General features: G+C 40.5%; 1 protein-coding gene across 2 annotated transcripts in view; it reads left to right on the top strand.

The window, feature by feature from the left end:
• The first annotated feature begins 16,942 nt into the window (after positions 1–16,942).
• JAK2 (Janus kinase 2) overlaps positions 16,943–24,600 on the top strand; it is a 182,961-nt gene continuing 175,303 nt past the window's right edge. The window contains exons 1-2 of one of the 2 annotated variants that reach the window (XM_004600138.2): positions 16,943–17,480; positions 17,959–18,036. The gene's annotated coding sequence lies outside the window, so the exon portion shown is untranslated. The remainder of the gene's footprint in view (positions 17,481–17,958; positions 18,037–24,600) is intronic. The other variant, XM_055138515.1, reaches the window with a different exon arrangement.

The following is a 24,600-nucleotide window of genomic DNA, read 5'->3' as shown; positions in this document are numbered from 1 at the left end:
GCAAACTGAAGAAGTAGAGGATCATATATAAATCAATGAATGAAGATAAAAGTCCAGAAAGATCCACAGACTTGCAAACCTTCCAAATAAAAATGTCAATTTTCTTTTTTTTGTTGTTTCTTTAGTTTTTTTATTTTTATCTTTTATTAGTGAATCACTGTGAGACAAAGTTACAGACTTACAGGTCTTCATGCTTACATTTCAGTCATACAATGATTGAGTACCCATCCCTGCACCAGTGCCCATATTCCAACACCAATGGTCCCAGCATCCCTCCCACCACCCACACCCTATCCCCTTCACCCCACCCTGCTTCTGTGGCAGGGCATTCCCATTTGCTTGCTCTCTCTTTTTGGGTGTTGTGGTTTGCTACAGAGGTATTAAATAGGCATCATGTTCGGTCTATTGTCTATTTTCAGCCCATACCTCCCACCCCTAGTGGGCCCGCCTAGCACCCTGTGCTTGGTGATCCCTTCTCTCTTAGAGCTGCTTCTTCACCTAGCATGTGAGGTTAGCTTTCAAGCTGTGGAGTACTCCTCTTGGTACTTATCTCTACTATTCTTGGGTGTTAGTCTCCCATTCTGTTACTTTATATTCCACAAATGAGTGCAATCTTTCTGTGTCTGTCTCTTTCTTTCTGACTCATTTCACTCAACATGATACTTTCCATGTTGATTCGTTTATATGCAAATTTCATGACTTCATGTTTTCTGACGGCTACATAGTATTCCATTGTGTATATGTACCAGAGTTTCTTTAACCAGTCATCTGTTTTGGGGCACTCTGGTTTTTTCCAGATTCTGGCTATCGTAAACAGTGCTGCAATGAACATAGAAATACATATGCCATTTCTACTATACCTTTTTGCCTCTCCGGGATATATTCCCAGGAGTGGTATTGCTGGGTCAAATGGAAGCTCAATTTCTAATTTTTTGAGAATCGTCCATATTGTTTTCCAAAAGGGCTGAACCAGTTGGCATTCCCACCAGCAGTGAAGAAGAGTCCCTTTCTCCCCACATCCACGCCAACACCAGTTGCTTTTGTTTTTTGGGATGTGGGCCAGTCTCTGTGGTGTGAGATGATATCTCATGGTTGTTTTGATCTGCATTTCCCTGATGATTAGTGATGTGGAACATTTTTTCATGTGCCTCTGAGCCATTCGGATTTCTCTTTAGGAAAGTTTCTGTTCATTTCATCACCCCATTTTTTGATCGGGTTGGCACTTTTCTTCTTGTGGAGTTCAACCAGTGCATTGTATATCCTTGTTGTCAACCCTTTATCGGATGGGTACTGCGTAAATATCCTTTCCCATTCTGTAGATTGTCTTTGTATTTTGGTCACTGTTTCTCTTGAGGTGCAGAAGCTTCTTAGTTTGAGATAGTCCCATTTATTTATCTCTGTTTTCACTTGCTTGGCCAGTGGCGTGTCAGCTTTGAAGATACCTTTGGCTTCAATGTCGTGGAGGGTTTTGCCGACCTTGTCTTCAACGTACCTTTGGGATTCTGGTCTGATGTTGAGGTCCTTAATCCATTTTGATCTGACTTTTGTACATGGTGATAGGTGGAGGTCTAAGCCCATTTTTTTGCATGTAGCTGTCCAGTTTTGCCAGCACAATTTGTTAAACATGATTTCCTTGCTCCACTTTGCCTTTTTTTGCTCCCTTATCAAAGATTAGATGGTCATATATTTGGGGGGATGTGTCAGAGTATTCAACCCTGTTCCATTGGTCTGCCGCTCTGCCTTTGTTCCAGTACCAAGCTGTTTTAATGACTACCACTTTGTAGTAGAGTTGGAAGTTATTGCCAGTTCTTCTCAAGCTTTTCAAGGAAATTGAAGAAACAGAAACCCTCCCAAACAGTTTCTATGAGGCTCACATCTCCCTAATACCAAAAGCAAAAAGGACACCACAAAAAAAGAAAACTGCAGGCCAATATCCCTGATGAACACAGATGCGAAGATTCTCAACAAAATATTAGCAAACAGAATTCAACAACTCATCAAAAAGATCATACACCACGACCAAGTGGGATTCATCCCGGGGATGCAAGGATGGTTTAACATTCGGAAATCAATCAACATAATCCATCATATCAATAAAAGAAAAGAGAAAAATCATATAATCATATCAATAGATGCAGAGAAAGCATTTGACAAGATCCAGCACCCCTTTATGATGAAAACTCTTGCCAAAATGGGTATAGAAGGGACCTTCCTCAATATAGTCAAAGCCATCTACCACAAGCCTACGGCAAGCATCATCCTCAATGGGGAAAAACTAAGACCCTTCCCTCTGAGAACAGGGACAAGACAAGGATGCCCACTCTCTCCTCTTCTGTTCAATATAGTACTGGAAGTACTTGCAATAGCGATTAGGCAAGAAAGATATATTAAGGGCATTCAGGTAGGAAAGGAAGAAATCAAGCTCTCACTATTTGCTGATGATATGATATTATACTTAGAAAACCCTAAAACCTCTACCAAGAAACTCCTAGAAACAATAGACTCGTATAGTAAAGTTGCAGGCTATAAAATCAATACCCAAAAGTCCATGGCTTTCTTATATGCAAATAGTGAGAGAGAAGAAAGTGACATGATAAAAGCTATCCCGTTCACAATTGTGCCTCAAAAAATCAAATACCTCGGAATCAGCTTAACTAAAGAGGTAAAGGACTTGTATAATGAAAACTACAAAACGCTACTTCAGGAAATAAAAGAAGACATGAGGAAATGGAAAGACATCCCCTGCTCATGGATTGGAAGAATTAATATTGTCAAAATGGCAATTCTCCCCAAAGCATTGTACAAATTCAATGCGATCCCTATAGGGATACCCTTGTCATTCTTCAAAGAAATGGAGCAAGCGCTCCTGAAATTCATATGGAACAATAAGCCCCCAGGAATAGCTAAAGCAATTCTTGGCAAGGGTAATTTAAATTCCTCTAGGAGGAGGAAAGGAGACAATTCACTGATAGAGTCTAAAGCACTTAGGGTTAATATCCAACACAAAGGGGAGTTGTGTTGGATATTAGTCTTTGACTAAATTAAGGATATTAGCAAGGGCATGGTAAGTTTCTTTGGGAGGACGAAAGGGGCAATACACTGATAAAGACTAAAGCACTTAGAGTTGATATCCAACACTCTATTTTTTTAAAACTTTATTTTATAAAGCTGTTAACAATAATTTATTACTTTTAATATTCCAACACAAATTCCACCACCATTATACCTTCGCACCATCATATGTTGAATGTTTCCACCATGTGCCCAAACCCTGCCTCAAAGCAGGACCTAAGTAACTTATTGTGTATTGTTGGTTATGAATAGTCCTCTAAAAATGATCCAAAAAAGTTTCTTAGAGGAAAGTGTGTGAAGATTGATGTATTTCACCCTGGAGCCATTAAGCTCTTTGTATAAGAAATAATTAACATATCGTTAAATGTTGACCTTGTGTGCTTACATATATATATATATATATGTATATAAAATTTTTTCTCACCAAGATTGGTTGACTTCTACTTTACATCTCATCAAATGAGGTGTGCTACTCTTGGTACATCAGTGATATAAAGTATGAGATGTGAATGTGGCCACAGGAATTCTAAAATTTTAAATATGGTTATATAGCTGAGGTTAATTAATTTTTTTAACTACACGGTTACTTTGGGGTCTGGAGGCATCTTATGGCATGTCGCTTTGTGTTGCTGTCTTTATACAGATTTATTTATGAATCTCTGGATCATGGCTGCTAATGAGCTTATGTGGCGCCAGAGGCAGTTCATGGGCATGACTACCAGACTACTGGAAGCACAGGGAGATGGGGGGAGGTCACCCATTCCTGACTTCATGGAGATTTTGGTCACAAGTTTGCATACATAGGTTTTTCAGCATATTCATTTATTGGTGAGGCTCACCTGAGCCTGTGGAATTCGGCTGTGAGCATGGTAGTGATTGAGTTCTGAAGCCTTTCTGCTGCCAGGGCTTTGTTGGGACGGGGATAGGAACTCACTCGACCTCTTTTTGGTTGCCCTATATGAGACAGCCTGGTGCAGATTCCAGAGGCATCTCTATGGCATGTTACTCTGTGTTGCTCTCTTCTGAGAGATTTGCCCCTATTATTTCTGATCCAAGTTATTAGTGTTTCCCTTTTTTTCCCTTCTTGAGTCCACTAAGGGGTTGTCAGTATTTTTGTTTAAAAACAGCTATTTACTAATCCTTGACATTAATCTCATGAATACAGAAACATTCATTCAAAAAGGATTTGCACACCTATCTTTGTTGTACCACTACTTACAATTGCCTGGACCTGCAAACAATCCAAGTACACCAAAACAGATGTGTGAGTAAATATATTGTGGTAGATATAAATATAATATAATGTAATGTTGTTGATTACAAAACACTTCCTATAAGTAGTGAATGACCTTATTTTGCATTTGAATGGAAAATGCAAATAACAATTTCTTGTAACATTAGAGTACCGAGCCAAAAGAGTTACTTTAATATATTAAATACTTTAATCTTACTTACATAGAATACTGTGCAGTCACAAGAGTGATGAAATCATGCAATTTGCTGCAACTTGGATGAAACTGGAGGATATTATGTGCAATGAAGTAAGTCAGAAGAAGAAGGTCAATTACCAAATGATCTCACTTATCCATGATGTATAAAATAACAGGACAAGAGAATACAAGCTACCAAAAGTGGGTAAACCCTTGGCCCTATAACATAGAAATGAAAAAGCTTGAGAAAGAGAGAAATGACCTGGGAGTTTAAAAGGGGCATGGCCAGGGATCAGGGACCTAGGATTCCTCAGGGATGTAGAGGGGTGTTTATATACATATACATATGAAGTGTTTATATGTATATGTATATGTATATAAACACTCCTCTACATCCCTGATAAATATATATATACATATATACATATATATACAAATATATATCTGAACCACATAACCATCAAAGCTGTATGCATAGAACCCAAATTAAAAATGTTTCTGTTAAGGAGAGCCAGAGAGATAGTACAGAAGGTAGAGTGGTGGGTAAAATTGAAATGCACAATACTTAAGCACACTAATATGATGAGTTAATAGCAAATCAGATTTCCCTTTGGTCAGTAGTATGGCTAGTGTAGAATGACCACAGCCATTAGTATAGCAATGGCTCACAAGAGTCACAAAATTGAAATGAGAACAGTAAATGATTAAGGGTAGTGATGGTTGGGAGGAGATGGGGGGGGTGTGAAATTTTCTCTTTAGGAAGTCACTGTTCGAGCGGGCACCAATAATGTCTCTCATTGAGAGACTGATTGTTACAGTTTTTGGCATATCCAATACACACGGGTAGCTTGCCAGGCTCTCCAAGAGGGGCGGAGGAATCGAACTTAGGTCGGCCGCATGAAAGGCAAACGCCCAACTGCTGTGCTATCACTCCAGCCCTTCTTTAGGAAGTATGTATCAAAATAGAAGATAATTGATTTTATCTTAACCAGTGAGTTACATGCAATTGTCTATGATTGTAACTCATTCTTATATAGTTACATTGACATTATTATTGAAGAAAGTTTAAAAATTTGGGTATAAATCATATTTTAAAGATGTATATTTTCTCTGTTGTAATTTGAAAGAGTAGTTTCTTTTTCCATCTCTTCAGAAGTACCACATATGTCTCACTTCAAACTTTTGTGATAAGTATTTTGATATTTCTACATTAAGTTTAAGTGAAATGGAGAAATTTGTCTTGAGGATGTATTTTCAAGATAGCAAATGCAGGAAATGTCTTTAAGGAAGAGGAAATAAGAAAATTATAAAGATCAGTTCCTGATGTGCTTTTGTTTTTTCTTTTCTCTCAGTATTTTATTTTTTGCCCTAGCAAATTGATTTTTTGTGCAAGTATATAAATGAATAAAGATGACAGATCCACAGTGGTAGCTTTACTTCTATAGAGTGTATAACTTTATTTCAAGTGAAAAGTCTGACTTTCATTGAGTCCCAATTCCAATACCTTGAGAAGGGAGACCTAAATTGACTCAGCTTGAATCTGGTGGCAATCCTGGTGAAGTCAAGGAGCCTGAGAGTAGGGGCTAAGATGGTATCACAAGTGCCAGAAGTCAGGTGAAAACAAGGATTTCAGAGAGAGAGAGTAGAATCCTTAATCCATGCAAACTAATCAAATCTAAAAGAACCAGGAACTAATATTTTGTGAACTAACAAGTATATCAGGGGAATTTGTACTTCTGAAAGTGAATCTTGTTATTAATACTCCCTTTGGGGGGCCTCACATGTTCATGCTGAGGGCTTACTCCTGATCTTATGCTTAGGGATTATTCCTGGACATGCTCATCCTCAGGGGACCATATAGGTTGTAGGAGGTGGAACCTATGTCAGCTGTGTGAAAGGGAAGTGTCTTACCTGCTGGACTATCTTGCTAATCCCAGTATGAATACTCTTACAAATAAAAATATTTTTGGTACATTGTAAGCTATTTTTTTTTGCTTGAAGTTAAAGCTCTTGACAAAGTACAAATTAATTATAATAAACATTTTACACATTGTGCCAAATAAATTATCCTTAGCAGGAAAAGTATATTAGTTTTTGGTATAGATAACAAGATTGGTTTCACAAACCAAAGTTATCTGTTAGTTCAAGGAAAGGAGCTGTTTTCTAGAAAGACTTTTTCCTCTGGGAATGTAAGGGAGGATGAGAAGGATGAGAAGATTGATGGTGCTAAAATGCAAAGGAGATATTGGCAAATTGGTTTTATCACATCTAATTAAAGTTTGAAATGAATGATTCTAAAATATCTAATTCAAATTAAATTAAAATAAAACATTTCTTGCTTTTCTATCTGAATAATGCTCCTAGTTTAATTGCTCCATTTAGTAGCAACTTCTTTAGCAGTTGTCTTTTCCAGCTTGGTAATGAAAATCATCAATTTTAACCCAAGATTTGCCTTCCTGTGATGGAGAATCTTATCATATCTATCATTGTAATTGACTCTGATCACTTCCACCAAGTTAACCAGAGCACCTTTGTCTTCTGAGTTAACCTTCATAAAAAGACACTGGTGACACAAGTCTTCCTGTGGACCACCACAGTCTGACCGACCCCTTGATAAAGCAGTGGAGAATTCCCATCTTGCACACAGTTCGGGCAGCAAGACAACCAGCTTGGTGGAGTGTGCATCATGTGCAATCACGTTAAGCTGAGCCTTCTTGTTTTCCACCAGCATGGGGGCTTTGATAACCCTGCCTGAAGATGGCTGCTTGGTGGGTATATCTCCTTCGCCAGCAGCTTTCTCCTCAGCCGGGGGCAACAGACTCTGATTCTTCTCTTACATAGTCTATGATATGTATGTGTGGGTTAGATGGAGCAGTTGAATAGCTGTTCAGTGGTGCAGGATGCAGTTGGTAGCTGTGGGCACCTTCAGTTGCTTCTGAGACCAAAGTTCTCAGTAAACAGGAAGTTTGCCACCTTCTTAGACTCCTGCTTCTTGATCATGGCAGTGGCCAGGCCACCCTCTTTCCTTTGAGGACCTTGAAAAGCTGCAGAAGAGAACTGTGCTCCTTTTAAGAATGATGTTTTCATTTTTTTCACCTTTTAATGGCATAGCTTTAAAAAATATCCAAGTGAAGTCTTTCAATTTACAGATATGACAATTCAGTCTTCATCATTTCACCCTACACAGTTCTGTGTAATGAAGTAAATGGTGACAAATGCTTTAGGATTACTGATAAAATTTAACACTTCTTTCTTTTTTTAGGTACTATAATTTACAATAACATTCATGATAGGGTTTTATGTATAAGGTGCTCCAACACCACACCCTACACTCTTCACCATCAGAGTTTCTGCTTTCTACCACTATTGTCTGAGGGCCCTCACCCCACAACATCCCTCTTAGCATCCCCACCTAACATCTCCCCACTGCACACACACAGACACACACACACATACACACACACAAACACACATCCGATATGGTAAGCTTTTGGCTGTTGATTACTCCCTTACTATGTTTACTATGTTTCTGTATATCCCACATATGAGAGAAATCATTCTGTATCTGTTCCTCAACATATTTCTTTAAAATCCCAGCTTGGGGATATCTGTAAATTGTCTCACCACAAATATAAATGGCATTTAATAACTATGCTAGTAGTTTAAAATACTTTCTTTTGATTAATTGTCAACATTTTCTCTTCAATTAAGGTATTATTATTCCCACCATTCCTGTGAGGAAATGAGAACTTAAAAAATCTAAAGGACATTCTTGGTGATAGCTTCTGATTCCAGCCTTAGTTGGGTATTCACTCCAGCTTAAGTTCTTAAATTCTTGGCTATTGATTTTTCAACCCAAGGTTTGTATCAAAACCATCTAGTTCTTTAATAAGAGAGAGAGCACCAAGGCTCAGCTCTTTCATATAGTCACAATCTTGATAGAGGGTAAGTTTGGGGAGTGGCAGTCACAAACCACTGAGGCCATATCCTGTTACGGTGGAAGGACAGAAATTTGTGTTTGCCACTGCACGCTACCCCGAATTGACAATTAACTATTATTTTTTTACTTTTCCATATGGCCATACAGAACTTATTAATCTAAATATGCTATCAGCTTATACTTTTTGTTTCTTCACTCTGTGTGAAACAAAGGTCTGAAAGACTTGTTTTATTTTCTTGGGATTTCATTTTTATCATCATCAAAAGAGAGAGGAAACTTTCTAACATGTTTGCCTTGTGCACAAATTTCCAGCTATGCCACTACTAAGGAGCACATGATCCTAAAAAGTTTTCTATAGTATAAAAGGAGTCCAAATATTTTAATACTGGCTTAAACCCACAATATCTTAGTGAAGAGAGAAACTTCTCCCTATTTTAAAGATACAAGTAAGTTGTTTCATCTCTCTGTACAGATTTCTCATTTCTTTAAGTCAGTGAATGATTTCTCCCCTTGTTCACCTGCCTTCCATACTCAAATATAAAAAAGAATCCCTTCCCTTTAACCCAGGAATCTCTCAATATTCACTAATTCCAAAGACTTCTGGCAGACAGTAGATAGTAATAGATTCCAATACAAGGATTGTATCATCACAGTCTCAGAGTTCCATAAAGGGCATTTTTCCCCACCTCACAACTGAGGTTTCTATCTCCAAAGTTCAGATACTTTTTGATTTAGTTTTGACACTTTCAGCTTTTATCTTTCATGTGTGGTTCTGCTCTGGTTCGCAGCTAATGGGCTTTGTTTGCAGGAAAAGGAGAACAATCACGGAATTATCATGGAATTTGTAACTTTACCTTACTATTATAAGCAGATTTTATATTTGCCATTAAGTCACCATTACTATTTAAAATTTTATTAGAAGTTAAAATGGTTCTTCATTATACTTTGCTGTTAACATATTAGCCTTCAAAACACTGTGTTTTCCTCCATCTTATTTCTTAAAAGAAGTGAGAGTGAGTAAAATTCACTTCCTGTCTTGTTATCTAACATTTTCTCAAAGACCTTTTGCAGTTATCTTTATATAAGAAGAAATACGGCAGTTGTTTGAGCAATGTTTATTTGAAAAGACCATTAAATACAAGCTTTATCTGAACAACACCATCATCTATGTATGGAGAACCAGGGGCTTCTAATTGCATAAAAGTTTTCAGACTGACAGATGAGAGTTAATATGTGAAGGTAATAAGTGGAAAAGGCCTTGCACAATTGGGTTCCCATCTCACTTCTTACCATGGTTCCCTCCTTTATGGTTCTCCAGCCACACAGAACCTGTCTTGGTCTTTCAACTTGCCACAGCACATTCTCATCTCAGAATCTTTGCCTATGTTGATCATTCTGCCTGAAATCTTTTCCCCAGATAGTCACAGGAGTAGCTTATTCTTAATCTTCAGATCTCTGTACAAATGTCAGTTTCTCTGGTGGGTCTTCCCTGGCCACCCTAATGAAACCAGTATACCCTCCTCGCTTTTTCATGCTTTTCTATTGTTTTTCTTTTTTTTTTTAATTTTTTTTAAATTTAAATTTTATTGAATCACCATGTGGAGGGTTACATAGTTCTCAGGATTATGTCAGTTATACAATACTCAAACAGCCTTCCCTTCACCCGTGCCCATATTCCATCACCAACCACCCCATTATACCTCCCGCCCCCTCCCGCCCCCCCAGTCCCCGCCCTTGTAAGTGATAAGTTTCACTTCATTTACGCTTTATCTTGGTTACAGTCCATGTTTCAACACATAACTCACTATTGTTGCTAGGGTTTCCCCCCAAAAAAGAAAAGACAGTCCCACTGTTAAGGAAGCATTTGATGGCTCTCCATTGCTGAGAATGTAGAAATATTAAGTCCCGCTGTTTGTTACATAACTTTTCTATTTTTTTCCCCCCTCGTCCCGCGCCACCGAGATCACGCCTGTTTAGTAATCACCACGCTGCCTGACAAAGGGAAAACAAACCAAAAAAGATGGTTATTTTCCGTCATCAGCCGGCGTGGGGCTCTGGCTTAGTTGATAGTCTGGTAGAATGTCTGCAAGCAGTTTCTGGAACCAAAAGTAATACGCTGGTATCGGCCCCGGCTCGAGATTCCACCAGCATCCCGCTGTTCCAAGTACATAATAATTTATTCCCTTGTATCCCATTCCCAGACCACCAGGTCCGTGTCAGCTTAATGGACATCATACTATGGTTAACACCACGCCGCGTTTCTTCCGGAGAAAGAAGGATATTTCTTCTCAGCCGGCGTGGGGATATGGCTTAGTTCAGTCTATAGAGATGGCTACCACTTTGGTAGCCTTCAATATTTCAGCAAAAGACTTACTATTCTTGTTAGGATTTCCCACCAAAGTCCGACCCGTTAAAAGGGAACCATTTCATATTGGTGATGATTAAATGACAATAGGTTGCGCGGCCATGGCAGCGGCCTCACGGCTTTGAATTTCTGTATAAAGTCCAGGGAAAGTACAGCCAGAAATTACACATCGCTACAAACTTTAACCCTATTATGGTCCCCCCAAAGTCCAACCCATTATAAAGGAACCATTTCATATTGCTGATGATTAGATGACATTAGGCTGCCGCGGCTGCGCGGTTTTGGGTTTCTATATAAAGTCCAGGGAAAATTCTGCCTAAAATTCTATCGCTACAATCTTTTACCCTTCAACAAAAAACTTAGTACTATTGTTTGGAATTTTCCCCCACGTTAAGCCCTGCCAAAAAGGAACATTTACACGTTGCTGACAATCAAGAGATATTAGGTCGTTTGGATTTCTATATGAAGTCCAGGGAAAATTCTTTTGGTAATTGCATCACTCGCTGGCAGCACCTGGGCCAGAAGCTCTGAGCACACAGTTTGGAGGCATTTTGGGGGCGCCGCTCGTGTCCAAAGTGGTTCAGTTGCCTCCGGGGTCGATCTCGCACGGGGCCGGAAAGGAGCGTCCCCACATGGCTCTGTGCTTAAATGTCCTCTATTGTTTTTCTTAGTGGGAATTATTCTAAGGCACATCATACATCTAGGGCATATTTTGAGCTTGATTCTTTGGTATGCCATATGAGAACTCAGCAGATTGGGTGTCCAGGCACATGGACTTGTCAGAGAGTGGCAAGGCTGTAGCCACTTTCAGAGCCCGTAGTTTCCACTCTCCTTTGAGAAGCAGTCCAGGTTAGAGAGACTTCAGGGTCTTTGGCCTCCACGTGAACCACAGCTACCAATATAGAACAGGCAGAGACTGCAGAGCACCATGAAGGTAAAGAAGAACTCTGGAACTGGATTCAATTGGTTTTCACTGAGAAATTCAAAATTTGGAAAGTCTGAAAAGTTTTATGATGGCTGAAAAATGTTCATAATACAACCAAGGTTGACATTTCAGTAGACTAGACAGACCTTCCACGGATTCTCAATAAATAATGACAGTCGTCAAAGAGCTATTTCAACAGCCAAATATACTGCTTGGTAATTTAACACACACACACACACAAACACACATACACACACATGAAAAAGCTGTCTTTCAGTGGCTTTCAATATGGACATAGTAATAAAGAAAAATGTTTTAATGAGGAAACTGAGAAAGTCAATTGAAGTGAGGGATCAAGTCAAGTCTGGGAAGAATTTAACTCAATGGAGCTATGCAAATAGGCTCCACTGCCCAGTGAAGACATCAAAGCAACAGTCCTAAAGATGCTCTGGTCAGTGACTAATAACAGCCTTCTTGGCTATTCACAGCAGATGAGACCAAGCTTCGAGTCAGAGAATACAGTGAGTGCCATGGCAGATTCCTAAAGCTGTCCCTAATGCCTAGAGTTCAGTGTCATTAATACAAATAAAACTCAAGTTTGCATCTGGAAAGGATGGATTTTTGCCTTCTAAACAAGTGAAAGCTTAACACTCATAACAAGTGACACAGATGCAGAATTCAAAATCCAAGCCCCAAATTAAAAAATCTTAGAAATTAGAGCATTCATATCACTATAAAACCAATTTTTGAATGCTTTCTGAGTGAGGATACTAGGGGAAGTCTTGCACATTTGGATAAAAACTATATACCTCTTGACCTGGAGTAAGTGTAAGAAAAGTACTCCTACAAGCTTGACTATTATTAAAATTATAGTTTATGTTTGTTAATATAAACTCGATGGACCAAAGATTGATTTAAGTCTGACAAAGGGGCATTTGCTAATGAAATTAGGGGCTTTTTAATTTTGTCTAGAGAACTGAACTTTAGAACTCATTCTCAGAATTACATAAGCAGACTAGATCATTTCCATCTGGAGATGGAATTAAATGTGCAATTGAATATACAATTTAAAAAATTTCTAAAATTTCTAAAATTTTAAATTTTTAATAGCATATCTAATTTGCTATGCAGAGCCTATTTCATTTTTCCTTTAACTATGTCTAATTCTAACATGAGAGAGTGTGATTCTCTTTTAGTACATTGGGGACTTCAGTTATCTTCCCAGTATTGTATTTTGATTTTTAAAACACTACTTCTCTTTCAGTACATTGGGGACTTCAGTTATCTTCCCAGTATTGTATTTTGATTTTTAAAACACTATTTCTCTTTCAGTACATTGGGGACTTCAGTTATCTTCCCAGTATTGTATTTTTATTTTTAAAACACTATTTCTCTGTTGCTAATTGCAACATAAAAACATTAATATAGTTGAGATTATATATTATATATATGAGATTATACATTATGAGACATATATCTCATATAAGATATCTCATATATATGAGATTATACATTAAGTAGAAGAGAATGATGCAGAATCTCCTGCCCCTATGCCAGACTGTCTTCACTGGAGCCCCCTCAGAGGGGGATGGGTGGGTTGAGTTTCCCTCCTTGCCCCATGCAGAGCCCCGGCAGCTGAAAACCTCCAGAACCCAGGCACAGCCATGCTCAAGGCCACTCTCCACATGCTTGGACGAGCTTCACCCATGAAGGAATCAGCAGAGGAACCCAGGTATGCGGGACCTGTGGCTGAGATCTCCAAGCCTGCTCAGACTAGGACTGGGCCTCTTCCACCCAGATCCCCAGTTTTCCAGTAGCTTGGCAGTCACACCCACAAATTGCCCCCAGCTCCATATAATCTCACCAATGGCTTAGATCCAGAGACTATAAAACAAAGTTCCCAGAAGAGAGCAATGCAGATTCTCGCATGGAGAGCCTGGCAAGCTACTCATTGATTTGGCGTATTTGATATGCCAAAAACAGTTAACTATAATGGGCTTCATTCCCCTGACCCTGAAAGCGACAGGGATGAATAGAAACATTACTGGCACCCGCTTGAGCAAATCGATGAGCAGTGGGAGGACAGTGATATAGTGATACAGTGAAAGTTAAGCTAATGTGATTACAAAGGTATTAACATTTATGGTCTTGGTGTGCAAAGTTACCTCACCATACCACCATCAAATGCATTATTTCACTGCAAGACTTTTTAAAAAAATGTATTGTTTTTTCTAATATCTAAGAAATCAATTGACCTTTTTAGTAGTTATTTTCTGTATTATAATGTACCAAAGCTATGTTTTTAAATTATAACTCTGTTACAGTTGTTCAGATTCACATTTATCCATGCTCTCATAATTAGGGAAACTCTCTTAGTTTATTATTTTACTCATTTTGACTCTCACTGGAACTTATTCATTTCTTGTTTGCATGTACGCTTTGTGATGTGCTTTTATACTCTGTGAGAGTATTTGGGTAGTTTGTATTATTTTGAATGAAAAAGTACACTCAGATTAAGAGATGAATATTGTAATATATATGACAAACTCATTCACTTTTTACATGAAAACTTTGGGTTTCTTTAATGGAATTTCTCGGAATAGCATCTACCCTTTATTAAAAAAGATGTACTATTCACATATGACAGGTACAGTTTATCACTATTTATTTTATGAGACTGTTACTTTCCAATGTGTCCATTTACAATAATTTAGGAGTAAGGCCATAATTATCATTCTTTGCCTACTTTTATTATACGATGTGCAAAAATGCTAGGTATGCTTGTATATAGAAACTGAGTGATATAATGTGTGTAAACTCCTTGTGGCTCTATTTTCCCTAAGTTATTAATTAATTTTGTGGGAGGGTCAGCATTGTGTGCTTTTATATGAGGTTATTTTTCTACATGCTACAATTGTATGAAGAAGTCTTGATTTAATGAAGATCACATGACTCCAAGGTTTAAATTACTTTGCTCATGCTAAACACATTATTTTAGGGTCCAAAGATATAATTCAGGAATTAAGGTTCAGACTTTGCATGTGACAACCTTAGTTCCATCCCTAGCACCACGTAATCCCTCAAATATTACTGGGTGTGATCCTGGAGACTTTGGGCACTGCTGGGGCGGTCGAGGTCATTTTCTGGAATCACAGGGTTGGAGCAGCACTGCATCCTTGGGCTGGGGTACTTGCATGCATGCAACCGAAGTTCAGTCCCTCCAAGTCCCTCCACATATGACCCTCCAAGTCCGCTAGGAGTGGTTCCTGGGTGCAGTGCCAGGAATGAGCCTTGATGTGTCACCCTCCCCTACAAAAGTTTTGCATTGTAAATATACCACTATTTTTTAGAAGTGTTCTAGTTTTACATTCTGTGAGTTTTAGAAATTTGAGCTAAAGTGGGTAAGGCACTTATTTTGCATACAGTTGACCTGGGTTCACTCTGGCATCTCATATGGTCCTCTGAGTGCCATGAGAAGTGGTCCCTGAGCACTACCGGGTGTGCCTCAGAAACAAAGTGGAGGAGGAGGAGGGGAAGGAGAGATAGAGGAGAAGGAAGAAAAGAAGGAGGAGGAGGGGGTGGGAGGGTAGAGAAGAAGGAGGAGGGGAAGGAGAAGGAGAAGAGGAAGGCAAAGGGAAAGGAGGAGAAGGAGGAGGAGGAGGAGAAAATTTAACTGAACGGCAAAATCAATATAGAGTTTAAATATAATTTATTTTATTGACATCTGCTCCAGTCACTAGAGCTATCTCCCTTGATGCTACCAGTCTCTTTTGAAGCAAAGGTTTAACATTATTTCTCTTGGGTGCAGAATACTTCAGCGTTTGATTTCCTGTACAAAAATTACCCCTAAAATACAATCTTCATTAGAATTGAAGAGGGTATAGGTACCACCAATTTGATCTCCCATACCACATGGTGCCCCCATCATCAGAGGTTAGTTCAGGGCCTCCTGCACACCTGCACACCCTTCCCCCAAATACAGATTCTTTTGTTTGTATTCATGAAAATTGAAATCAACGCTGCTAATGCTTTTTATTTTAATTATACTACCAAGTGTATGTTGTCAGTTGTGTTTTGAAACTAGATCTTTTAATGATTAGTGAAATGGCTATTAGAGGAATTGTAAAACCAATAAATAGCTCTTGATTATACGCCAGAGTGCCAATCAGTGGTAGACTGAATTATTTCAAGTGTACCTTATTAACAGATAAATCTGTGGTTCAGCAGAAAATCATTTTAAGTGTCTTATTAACAGAATATTCGTGAATTTAGCGTAAACTTTTATAGTACTACATGTGACGCTTATCCATGGATTTTGTTCTGTATCGAAGAACATTTATGATGATGCTCTCATGAGGTAGAACAAAATATATATTTTGTGAGGTATGAATTTTCTAATTGAATTCTATTTGCGGCACGACATTAGGGGGAGGGCTTAAGGGTGAGGGAGGCACCAGTGGTGCTCAGGGGTGACCCTGCGGTGCCTGTGATCAAACCCTAGACTCCGGTATTAACACGCAGCATTTTTGCATGAAGGATAGGTACTTAGGTACTCTGTTTAAACTAGCAAATATCAGTATTCACTAGAATTTTCTTATAGATCTAAATAAACTTTGGTTTAAAAAATGACATTACATTAGCTTTAGTTATCTTTTATTTATTTACAAATATTTGTTAAATATATGGAGCTCTGTTTCCACGATGGATAGTTTCTCTTCATTCCCCGGACCTTGCAATCAATCCGCAGAGAACTGCAAGGCTCATCCCACCCTCAAGACCCTTTGCAGCAGCAGCACGAGGGTTCGGAGTTGGGCTCTTGCGATACACTGCACCGGCACGAAACCGCGAGCCTCCCTAACCTAGCTCCGCGCCGGGGAATGGAGTTCTGCATCATTCGAAACCTGGAAACGAAAGCAGAAAAGGAGGCCCAGCGCGCGGGAGGGGCCCGTCGCTCTGCGGTGACTGGCTGTGCGCCGGGGGCACCTTCCTGGCTCCGATGACTCAACCCCCGCCGCCTTCGGGGGGCCCCTCCTAGGGCGGGCTCTACTTCCCGGCGGGCTCACGCCCAGGGGCCGCCCCGGGAATCTCCGCGCGCGCCCGCCGGCGTCTCTCGAGAGGCCGGAGTCCGGCGAGGCCCGCCCGCGGCGCGCGCCGGGCCGAGCGCGGGCTGGGTGGAGCGGCGCGCGCGCACGCGCAGTCCGGGGGCGCGCGTCAGGCTCCCGCCCCCGCTCCGGCCCCGCGGCGAGGCGGCTCTGGCGAGCCCAGCGCCGGGCGCGGGTGCCGAGGCCGCCGCGGAGACTAGTCGGACGCAACTAGGGCGTCTGCGCCTGGGTGGCCCGTGGCGCTGAGAGGACGGTGTGGCCCCGGAGAGGGTGGAGACGACGTCTGCGCGGGGCTCGCAGGCTGCCCCTCCCAGGGTGTGGGCTACGGAAAGGAAAGAGGAAGAGGAGCCGAAGGGGGCAGCCGCGGCCGCCCCTGCACGGCCTGGGCACTGACAGGCAGGGCCGGCGCCGGCTCGCTCGGGACTTGGCGCTGTCGCCGCCTTCCGCGGCTGCTCGGCCCCTGGGCCCGGATTCGCGGCGCGCGTCGGGGCGGAGAGCTGCGTCCGCGCAGGGGGCCCCGCGTCCTCGCCGCCCAGGGATGTGAGCGGGACCCGAGGCAGACGGCGAGGCCCCGCACGGGCCCAGTCCGGCGGCCGCTCCGACAGCTCCGGGGGCTCCGCAGACCTTGGCCGGCCGGAGGCGGCGGGTAGGAACAGTGGCCGCGGGCTCGGGGAGGCGGGGTGGCGGGGGCGTCGTCGTCGCCTGCCCGAGCGGCGGGGAGATGGGGTTTCCTTGCTGCCGGGTCTTGCGGGGCTGGGGGCGCGCGACCGCCGCTCGCTGGTCTCCCTCGTACCTTCTGATCCCGCCTCCCCCTCCCCCTCCTAGTGACAGTAAACTTCTCAGCCAGAAAAATCTTCCTCTTTTTTCAGAGGAAACCTCTCACGGAGGGGCTCTCGGTCTAGGTATCTGCATGTGTGCCGGCGCTCTCCTCCCACCCCCCCACCCCCGACACCCCCCAGCCCCCAGCCCCCGTTAACTTACCTTTCTTAAAAAAATAAAAATAAAAGTAAAATCTCTGGCCGGCTACACAGCCTAGAAAAAGAACATTTATTGCAACTGCCCTTGGATTTCTGCGGCACTAACAGCTGGTCTTCTCTTGCCCCCACTTCCCTATTCCCCTTTAGGTTTCCGAGAGGACGAGGGAGCAAGATGTGAACCGTGTCTGCTGCAGAAAGGCGGCCCTTCGTCCGGTTCCCGCGACGGTGGGTCCCCGCTGCCGGCCGCGCGCGCCAGTTCGCTGCAGTGGCGGCGAGGGTGTGTGTGTGCGCGTAGGAAGGTTGTGAGCGTGTGTGGACAGGCATGGCTTGCTCCTTGCTTGCTCCTCTGAAAGTCGCAGGGTGGCCCGGGAGGGACGTTTGGTGGCGTTTTAGGTTGTTTTCGGATCTTTGCAGGAATATTTTTCTTTGACTCGCTGCCGTTTGTTCAGGTAACTCGGGTTTGCCAAGATGTTGTTCAGTTTACCTCAAGGAGCCAGAGATCACCCCCCCCCCCCATCTTCTTGCACTGGGGAACATTTTCAAGTAAAAAGAGATACTTCTCGAGAGATGACGCTAGCTACTCTTATTTGGGGTTTCTGCTGCCACATTGAGTACTTCCTGGATGGTTTTATCTGCCTAAGTTTGCTGTGTCGGTTAAATTTGCCCAGTTTGTTTTCCGGTGGCCATTAATCTGTTAGGAGAAACTTCTTTTCTCTAAATAAAAGATTAGAATGGCTGCATGTTCTGGAAGAAAGGAGAAATGTGGAGAAGCGAACTAAAGGTGGGAATTAAGAGAGATGAGGATTGCTTTGGGTTTCGTAATAGGGTTGTACAAGTGCATTGTTGGGCTACCGCAGCAACTGATACTCACTTCTAACAGCCAACAGATCTGAAGATGAATGATCCTCCTTGGGCTGCTTTCTTTTCATTACTTCAGGTGTGAAAACCTCTTGCCTTGTCTGTACACCGTATCTGAAGACTAGTTGTGTCTAACACTTGGATTGATATTTCATATATTTCCTGGTACAGGAAAACTGCACTTCTTTCTCACTTTAAGCCTACAGTGCTTGTTTTTGCTCAAAATATGCTGTCTTTGGAGGTTTTTAAATGGTGGTTTTTTTTTTTTTTTTTTAGGTATATGTTTTAGACACCTGTTCTGGCATAGCATTTTGTTTCTCCTTTTACTGGAGTTTTTCTAGTGGTTTAAGACAGTTGCCTTCTGTGTGGGGAAGGAACATGTTATCATTTCTCTACTTCAACTTATGTTTGCTAGAAGGTGGGATGCTATTACCTTTGGAGTGAGATCTGGGTTTGATTCTTCATGCTCCTATCATGTAATGGTTGTATTATTAAAAATTTCTTTAAGCCTCACTTTTCTTAAAAGATTATTGTGAGACTTTTGAGTAAAGTTATACAAGCAGAGTCGAGCATTGTTTGACTACTGTAAAGTCTTCGTTATTGTGGTCTGGGCAGGCAAAAGATGATTCGAAGAAGGGAAAAATAACTTAAGGTGATCTGCCAGTGGACAGTGTTTCTTCCTTTTTGGTATAAGGAGAAAAAGTACTTTTATGATTTGAATTGGTTATGAGTTCTTAACAGCCTTTTAAAAATTGACATATAATGTACATGTGACACAGTTGTATATGTTGAAAAATGATATAACACAGTAAATTTAATTCCTATCACTTCCAGTTTATTTAGTAGAAAAGTTTGACTTGTGTCTCAGTGACATGTGCCACCCCAACTTCTCCCCCTAGTTGCCCTATTAACTAGTGTGATGCCCTCTTGTGGTTAAATGTGCTAAGAAGTTTCTTTTGTTCCTCCCTGCTACTATTTATTTCTTTTTAGGCTCTTCTTTTACCTCCTATTTTCCCAAATACTGTGTAAAGATGCCTCAGAACGCCAGTGAACTATGGTTTAAACTATTAGTTTGAGATATTTCACAGTTTCAACATTAGATCAAATCTTCCTTTTTTACAAAGTCACTTCTTAGACTGCATTTTTAAGTATTGCTGTGAATAAAAACATTTAATACATGCTAATTCATGAAAATAAATAAGAACGTGATGCTGTTTAGTTTGATTCCAAAGTCTAGGAAGTTACATAGTGCCAAGAAGCTCTAAATTGTAATGATATTAGCATTTTAGTTTTATGAACCCATTTTCTTAAGAATTTCTTTTGAATTAGTGTTCTGTGAATAAATTATTGAAGCTAAGGACTTTCTGAATAGAGAAAGTTGGGAAACCTTTGCCCTAGGGTTGTACTTCTCCCTATACTTTCTATAAAAGCTATGCTTATTCTGTCTTTTAAATTTTACTCATGCTTATCTTTCCACTAAGCCCAATTCTGTACTCGATTCCACTACTCAAGTGTGGAACAACTTATCAGTACTTTAGTCTACTCATTTTAAAAAGTGAGAAAAGTAGTAGTCCTTTTTCCATAGGTAAGAGTGAGAAGTGATTAAATATGGCACACTAGCCACTTTTTATTGTTAGATACTACCATTATGCTTCTTTGTTATTGCTATTATTCTGTTGCTACACTGCTATCTTGCCTCATTATGAAACTTTCTTTCTTTCTTATTTTGGTGGCCACATCTGGTAGAGTTTAGGGGTTACTCCTGAATATGTATTCAGGAATCATTCCTGGTGGGGCTTAGGGAGCCATATGGGATGTCAGGGATTGAACTCTGGTTGGCATGTGAAAGGCAAGTGCCCTACCAGCTATTCTTTCTCTCTGACCATTGAAACTGTTTCTCACTAAGTACTGCTTCTGTTTTTTTCCTCTGTAGTTCTTATAGTCATATGTCTTCATATAGTTTTATTATATATCAGGCTTTGATTGTTTGATAATTACTTCTCTACTGTTAGCCTTGCCTTTTCAAGTTAGTCGTGTATTATTTGAGGGTCATTACTATGTTAAGAAAAACCTTACATGTACATATAGTGCTGAACACGTAGTTGGGGGTAGTCAAATGCTGTGTATTAAAAAGGAACTTTAGTTACTGAAAAAGCATTTGTTAATTCTTACAATGTAATAGGAACTTTGCTGTCACCAAAAAAGATGCAGGTAAATATGAAAAGGCTTCTTGCTTGATTACTTAAAGTATAATTTGGGAGATGAAAAATAGAATTTATGGAGTGTTGAAATCACTTAGAATTGATGTGAGCAGAAAAAAACTTCAGAGAGGAAGTCGAATCAAAACTAGATAGGATTTGGGAACTGGTTTTTTACCTCAGTAATAGAGTGAATGTTTTACATAAATGATATCTTGGATTAGATTCCCTTGTACCCCCCCTCTAAAAGAAAAAAACCAGAACAAAAAGCCAGCCAAGATTTGATTTTTCATAAGAGAAAGCAACTTGTGTATGTGATAAAATATGCATGGTATATTCAGAGAACAGTACATAGAACAACTTGACTGTGGGATGTAAAGTCAATAACCCATTGCACCTCTGGGTTGTTTAGAAGTTGTGCAAATAAATATACGTCAGGTTTGTTGACAAGAGAACGAATAAAAAAGATAATTTATTAATAGCATGTATATCTGTAGCGTATAAAGGGGAGGTCCAGCAAGAGGAATAATTTGTTTATATGGCTTCAGAGGCTATCCTGAAAAAGTTAAGACAGAAAACATTTGAAAGGAGAGATCAGATCAGTCAGACCCATTGGATGAAGGTATGCAGATTTGAGTTCTGCCTTTCCCTCTGATAAAAGGTAAGGCCATTAATTCTTCATAGGTTCTCTTGCAGAAGAGCATCCTAAGAGAGAGCTCTTTGTGCAAGCAAAAGTTTTTCAATGCTAGCTCCCAGTTAGCTTTCAGGTAATTCTTAAGAGGTGCAAGAGATCAGACCAGAATCCATAAAGTACTTTGAGGAAAACAATGGTCAAAACCGTCAGGATTTGAATCTCAAGTGTTTTCAATTACATGATTCCACTGGTAAAGGAAACAGAAATAAAAATAAACAAATGGGACTACATCAAACTGAAAAGTTTCTGCATGGCAAAAGATACACATTATAGCTTTTCTTAGTCACATATTAGCTGAGCAGCTTTGGACACATTTTTAAATTTCTCTAGGTCTCAGATTCTTAGTTTCAAAAATGTATAGACTGGTCCAGATCATCTCAAATGTCTTATAATTCCAACATTCTTTTCCTCTGTCACTGAAAATAATGACTCAAGTCATCTTTAACTACTATTCTTACTCCCCAACCACATCTTGTCCAAGCCATAACGAATCACATCTTACCAGTTTCATTTCCACTGAATCCAAATCGTTGGTACTTCAGGTCTCAATTAGCTTTATCATTTATCTTTCATATTCCATTGTAGGACTGGAGCGATAGCACAGTGGGTAGGGCATTTATGCGGCCTTGTATGCGGCCGACCTGGGTTCGATTCCTTTGTCCCTCTTGGAGAGCCCGGCAAGCTACCAAGAGTACCTCGCCTGCACGAAAGAGCCTGGCAAGCTACCCGTGGCATATTCGATATGCCTAAAACAGTAACAACAAGTCTCACAATGGAGACTTTACTGGTGCCCGGTCTAGCAAATCGATGAACATTGGGATGACAGTGCTACAGTGATACCCCCTACCTACCACTGTTGATCTGACTCTCCTAAGAACTTTTGCAACAAGCTCTTTCACAACCCCAAATTTACAAAACTTAACATTTTTTTTTAAGTTAGACACCTTGATTTACAAAGTATTCACAATTGGGTTTCAGGTATGCAGTTTTTTAATACTTACCTATCACGACCATGTCAACTTCCCTCCACCATTATCCCCATTTACTCTCCATGCCTGGAGCCTACCTCCTGGCAGGCAGATTTTTAAATTTGATTGCTGTAGTTTGAATCTCATAGTTTCAATTTTCTTGTTTCTGTGGTTCAGATATGTAGTACAGTAATACCTCTTCACCACTATTGTGTCAGAAGTCATTGCCCTCTGGCCCTGTTACCTTCCATTCTCTTCTTCCTTTAGTTTCTTTTCCTTCTTTGTCCTCAGTCCAGGTTCCAGGGTAATATAGGTATCCCTCCCTTGATGCCGTGATGCCTTGTTTTCCCTTGCCCTGTTCTGTACGTCACAGACAAGTGTGTTCATTTGCTATTTCTTTGTAATTCTGACTTGCTTCACTCAGCATATCCAGTTCCATCCAAGTTGCAGCGAATAGCATGATTTCATCCTTCTTTGCAGCTGTGTAGTATTCCGTTGTGTATCACTTTAAGTTAATTCCTATGAAGTTGTTTTGGAATACAATTATAAGGGTAATTGTATACAATTTCAATGCTAGATCCCATTTAACTTTCAGAGATTATCTTAAGACCAGACCAGAATCCATAAAGTACATTGAGGAAAACAGTGGTCAAAAACTGTTTAAAAAATTCTCTTCATCATTGTATATGTAAATATATAAGTTTAATGTTTCTCGGAGTTTTTGTGGAACCTTTTGGGATTTTCTCTGTGTAATGTATCATCTTTAAATAGTGACAGTTTGACTTCTCTTCTGATATGAATCTCTTTAATTTGTTTCTTGCCTAATTTCTGTGACTAGCACTTCCATTTCTGTGCTGAGTAATGGTAGGAACAAAGTACATCATTGTCTTGTGCCTGAACTTACAGGAAAATATGTTCATTTAAAAAAAATTGTATTTTTATAAACTTGCTCACAATAATTCATTACATTTAATATTTATTTATTTATTTTGCCTTTTGGGTCACACCCAGTGATGGATAGGGTTTACTCCTGGCTCTGCACTCAGGTATCACTCCTGACAGTGCTTGGGGAACTATATGGGATGCTGGGAATCAAACCTGGGTTGACTGCGTGCAAGGCAAACGCCCTACCCACTATGCTATCTCTATAGCCCCTACATTTAATATTTAATCACCAATCCCACCACCATTGTTACTTCCTACCACCGCATTTTGAATGTTTCCACACCAAATCCCAAACTGTGTCCCCCAAAGCAGAACCGAAACAATTAATTTTGTATTGCTGCTATGAATGATCTGCCAAAAATGGTCCAATAAAGTTTCCTTAGAGGAAAGAGTGTGGAAATTGTTGTATTTAATCCTGAAGCCATTAAGCCTTTATATAAGAGATTACAAACCTGTTTGTTAAACCCAGTCAAATGTGTGCTACTCTTTGTACATCAGTGGTGTAGAGTATGAGAGGTTGCTCGGCCACATTTGCTCCAGGAATTCTAAAATTTTTCTGGAGTTTCTGGATCTTGGCCATTGATGAGATGATATGGTGCGAGGGGCAGTTGTGAGTGTGATTGCCAAGCTACTGGTAAACTTGGGAGATGAGAAGGCCCATTCCCGCTCCGAGTGAGCTTAGAAATTTCATTCACAGGTCCCGCATACCTGGGTCTTTCTGCGGATTTACTCATGGGTGAAGCTTATCTGATTCTGTGGAGGGTGACTGTGAGCATGGCTGTGTTTGGATTCTGGAGGTTTTCGGCTACTGGGGCTCTGTTGGGGGGTGGGGGAGGGAATCTGAACCTACCCTCTCCTCTGAATTGCCTCAGTGAAGACAGCCTGGCATGGGATCTGGACCCATTTTAGTTTTCCATCATTGATTATGATCTTAATCATGGGTTTGTGATATCTGGCCTTTACATTCCTACCAACTTGAATAATGGGTTCTCCACCAACATTGGTTGTTTCCAGTCTTCTTGATTTATGGTATTTTCACTTGTTTGTCATATTTTATTCTTTTGATTCGCATTTTCCTGATAATAAGTAATGATAATAAATGATGAACACATTCCTGATAATAAAT

The sequence above is a fragment of the Sorex araneus genome, chromosome 1 (assembly GCF_027595985.1).
Source record: "Sorex araneus isolate mSorAra2 chromosome 1, mSorAra2.pri, whole genome shotgun sequence".
NCBI lineage: Eukaryota > Metazoa > Chordata > Mammalia > Eulipotyphla > Soricidae > Sorex > Sorex araneus.
This window is presented reverse-complemented; position numbering and strand designations above follow the sequence as displayed.